The sequence below is a fragment of the Eptatretus burgeri genome, chromosome 17 (assembly GCF_056783735.1).
Source record: "Eptatretus burgeri isolate ZD-2024b chromosome 17, Ebu_testis_v1, whole genome shotgun sequence".
NCBI lineage: Eukaryota > Metazoa > Chordata > Myxini > Myxiniformes > Myxinidae > Eptatretus > Eptatretus burgeri.
In genome coordinates, this window is record NC_140977.1 from 43,505,128 (window position 1) to 43,509,970 (window position 4,843).

The 4,843-nt window shown below is 46.3% G+C and overlaps 1 long non-coding RNA gene across 1 annotated transcript; it reads left to right on the plus strand.

Annotated features, from left to right (window-relative positions):
- The first annotated feature begins 1,954 nt into the window (after nucleotides 1-1,954).
- LOC147009920 (uncharacterized) lies at nucleotides 1,955-2,388 on the plus strand. Its single transcript, XR_015052933.1, has 2 exons — nucleotides 1,955-2,091; nucleotides 2,198-2,388. It is a non-coding gene; the product is annotated as an uncharacterized LOC147009920 (long non-coding RNA).
- Nucleotides 2,389-4,843: the final 2,455 nt, after the last annotated feature.

The following is a 4,843-nucleotide window of genomic DNA, read 5'->3' on the forward strand; positions in this document are numbered from 1 at the left end:
CATCTTTCTCACCTGAATATGACCTCACTCTTGGTCTCGTCAGGCAGATATCCGTGAACAAGATGCTGTGCATCCAATTGTTTTGGATCCTCATCACCCAGTAACCAAGCTCCTCATTCGAGAATATGATGACCAACTGCTTCACTGTGGTCTGGAGCGAATTCTCGCTGAAGTACGTCACAAGTACTGGGTTTTACGTGGTCGAGAGGCTATCCGTCGACACCAACATCAATGCCAAGAGTGCCGGAAATGGCGCGCCAACCCAGAGGTGCCAAGGATGGCTGATCTACCACCTGCACGATTATGACTGTGCAAGCCTGTCTTCTACTCTACTGGAGTGGATTGCTTTGGTCCTTTCACCATAAAAATTGGAAGAAGGACAGAGAAGCGCTGGGGTATAATCTTCAAGTGCCTCACCACCCGCGGTGTACATTTGGACCTCCTGGAGGGTCTCGATGCTGATTCTTTTCTCATGTCCGTTCGTCACTTCATCGCTCGCAGGGGGAAACCTCACGAGATCTTCTCGGACAGAGGAACCAATTTCCGAGGAGGAGATACTGAGCTTCGCCAAACCTTCTCTGCCCTCGATCCTGTTCTCGCTCAGCATCTCGCCAAGCAGCGAGTGAGCTTTCACTTCAACCCGCCCAATGCACTGCATTTTGGTGGAGTATGGGAGCGAGAAATCAGGTCGGTGAAGAATAGCCTACGGGTCATACTTGGAACCCATACTGTGACGGAGCCTGTGCTGCGTACAGTCCTCATTGAAGTTGAGGGCATCCTTAAATCCAAACCTTTGGGTTATGTGTCTTCAGACGTTGCTGATATTGATCCTGTTACACCCGCTGTGTTATTGATGGGACGTCGTGACTCATCGCTACCTCAAGTGGTGTATCCTGTTACGGAGCTTCTTCTTGGACGCCGCCGCTGGCGTCACAGCCAGATCCTTGCCGATCACTTTCGGTCGAACTTCATCAAGTATTACCTCCCAAGTCTCCAGCTTCGGCAGAAGTGGCAGAAGGAGAGCAAGGAGTTGACTACTGATGATGTGGTGCTTATCGTCGATTGCCAAGTGGTCAGTTGGTTAAGTCATGGAGACCTTTCCGGGGCCAGATGGCCGTGCTCGAACTGCCAGGATTCAAGTTCGTGGCAAGAGCTATATTCGACCTGTCGCTAAACTGATCTGGCTGCCAAAGCTTGAGGGCGAATGGATTGAGAGACTTTCTTTTTTTTCTACAAATTTATTCCACAAATTTGGGGGTGGCTGTTAGAAAGTCTTTGCTGTTTCACCATATGTATGAACGTTTGGTACTGTTGTGCCCATGAATGTTTCATGCAATGTATGAATACCATGTTGGTGTAGTGCAAGCCTGTAATTCAAACTTTCTTGGCGTTTTCCCACCGGATATGGAGAGAGCTTCCGGTTTCTTGTTGGTGTGAGTGACTTTCGCCATTTTGTCTTTCCTTGCAGAGCGAGACTTTCGCTATTTGTGCCGTTAAATCAATAAAGATTGTGCAGAAAGGAACTCCGGTGTCTCGTCTCATCCAAACCATTTGATCGCGGTATTTTCCTGGATCCGCTGTTCACTGTTATCCTACGTATTAGCAGCCTCACCGTTGGTTACCAGAACCGACCTTTCAGTCACTGTCCATTGTGACGTCAAACAATGAAAAACAGAGCGTTGAATCGCCAGTTCGTGGGTTAGCATGCAACACAGATGTGGATTCGCGGTGCAGTCTTGCTCGCCTGAGTTGTGGAATATCTCAAACACCCCAGGAGGTAATTGGAGGTTGCAAGAGATCATGTACAGATGAAAAGGCACAAGTTGGGACTTATTCAGGTGGTTGAACAGGAATTTTCTTTTTTGATGTTCCAACACGGTCCGTGCGAGGTCCATTTTGTTTTCACTTCTCTGAGTTTGATTCACAATGTAATTGGATTGGTCTATCATCTGTCAGGGTGGTGCTTCATCATGGAACGGTCAGCTTTTCATCCCATCCTTTCAGAGAACAAGTCAAGCTGGCTGTCCTCGCGGCCCATTCTTGTTGAAAGTAAAGATTCCAGGAGTCGCCTTTGAAAAGGAGAAGCCCATTGTGCGTTGGTACCCAGTTTTTAATTGCATATTTCTGCTTCGTGGTTTGTCCTTTCAGTTGTGCAATCTCTCTTTGTTGTGAGTTTATCTTTGGTTTGATACTGCAGGTTAACTATCCCCACGACACAAAGTTTGAGTTTCTCTCTTCAAGCCAATACTCTCCTTCATGGTCGTGTTGATCTTCACAAGACACTTCAATGTAACAAGTTCCACACATTGCTGGCAATGAATACCTGGAAAATGCTTCTCAAAGTTGGGTGTGAACTCCTATTTATAATTAAAATTGACTTTTTCACGATTATTTTGTGAGAAAATCGAATCTTATTTTCAACGAGCAAATACAACCCTTTACTTCGCTAATAGGAATATTGAGGAGAATGGGTACCGAGGAGCTGGAGGAGAGCAGGGACCAAGGTGATGGCGAGCGAGGAGAGCAGGGACTGAGGAGACGGAGCAGAGCGAGGAGAAAATTCAGTTTATCGAACTCTACACAGTGAGTTGTTCAAAGATTTTGAAGAGGTTGGGGCCGCATATGTGATCCGTAGTCGCAAACCCCACATCATTGGAGGTCACACCAGGTGAGTATTGCTGTTTACCAACTGATTCAACTGACCAACAACTACCAAGCTCTCAATCCTGGAGTGATATTTTGACATCCTTGTTAGGTACATTGGTTGCAGTGGCCATGAGCTCATCAAAATTGACCCTGATCGCCGATGCCTGGGGTTGTCCATCTTCTAATTGGATAATGTGCACCCACAGCTTCAGCATAAGTTCATCCAGGACTGCAACAACCGGCTTGCCTGTGACAAATACAGTGAACGTACTCCCAGGATCATCAAGCCACAATTTGTGGGTGAGCACGCTGTCGTCCTTTGTTCTAAGTGCGACTGCATGGATGGCAACACGAAGTATAAACACTCAACGAAAGGTATGTCACACAGACACAACTCCCTCCCCTAGGGTCACAATATAAACTTGCTTTGGAGGGAAGTATTGATCGGGCTGAAAACAGAGGCTTCCGATTGTGGGATTGTGCAATGACCACATACAGCCAGGCAAAGACGGGGCTGTCTGTGTATTACCTGATGGGATTCACACTGAGCCGCTCGAGTTTGGGGTGTCTCCTGCTCCTCAAGAGCAGAATTGAGTACACACGCAGTCAGCTGTTCCAGCCTCGACATGCAGGCAAGTTTGCAAGAAAGTGGAATTTACCCGAGATGGTATGTACATGTAAGAGATCCCTATCATCCCAATATCTCACCGATGCATCACACGTGTTGACATGAAGGAAGGGTTCACCCCCACAGTCGGGGCGACAGTCCTCAAACCTTAGCCCTTAAGCTTTAGCCTTCTGTTGTGCTGCAGAGCCCGCTTTTGTGCAATTGTAGCAAGTTTGTATTTCGGCCCAACAACAGTGGATATAGAAAAACTTGAGGCTGGCTGGGAGTTGTGGGGGTCGAGCAAGTGGCAGCATTTGGTCATAACGTGCATGCTACAAGAGAAAAATCAGGATTGGGGACTTCCAGATGAAACGGTGTCTGACCAGAAGAGGTGCACTGTTTTTGACTCTGACATGACAACTCACCGGGATGTTATCAATTGTTACCTCAATCACAAATGGAGCATCGGAGCTCTTGATTCCAAAGGAAAATACTTCATAAGGTTCGTTACTTGTGTCTCGGCTACAAACTATGTCCAATGTACTTCCTATTTGTGATCTATTGTCCACTGCAACAGGGTCTACGCCAATGTGATAAGCAGAAGACGGCGCTTCGACATGGATTGAGGCCAAGGGCTTTTCAAACGTACCCACTCACCACAGCTGTCACTGGTATAGTTCCTGTATCGACACGAGTAATCTCTTGATGAGAACCACCGCAATGCCAACAAGTTACACACCAGCCTTCTGCACAGATCCAGAAGCATCAGCAGGTGGAGGTGAATTTTGTGGCAAGCTACGACACTTCTGCTTTCTTGCAACCAAGGGTTACCTTGTTCAAAGATGGTTCATGGTGAGTAACCTTTGACCTAAGAGAGGCGACACGTCGGCTCTCGGCAGTGTGCGTACACACAGTAACTGTTTCTATGACCTTAACCAGATTGGGGTTGGGTTCAATCAAAAGTTTGTGGATCATTGAGTCATCATCGATCCCAGTGATGGACACGTCGTGCAAAATTTATTCGAGTTTATCTCCAAATGCACCATGTTCGGGGAGTCAGAGTAAATCAGCCACGAACTCCGATGCTGACTGACCATCCTGACGATGGTGGGAATAATATTTATATTGACCAATCCTCCAGAATTATTTACTTTCTATTGAAGGTCCACAGAATGAAAAACAAGAAATTTTCTTTGTTGATGTGATCTTATTGATTTTTAATTGATAAACAAAGAACTGAACGTAGTATTTTAATCTAATAATTTTTTGAAGTGTTACAGTTAAAAAGGCAAACCCATCAGGTTCAACCGCGAAAATTCCACCCATAACTGCCATGACGTCCTCAAGGGAAAGATCATCAGCCCACAATGGATAATAGGCATGCAGCTCGCTTCAAACCGGTCAGAAAGTGAATTTGATGAAGAATTTTCTGATCAAGAATCCCCAAATTACGATGATGGTGAAAATCATAATGCAGAAGGTGCTGTCAGACCGCGCGTGGACGAACGTGATGTCGAGAGACGTCAGGGGAGGGGTGTGATCAATCGAGGGAAAAAGGGAACAAATAACATTAAAATCTTCCTTTCAAGA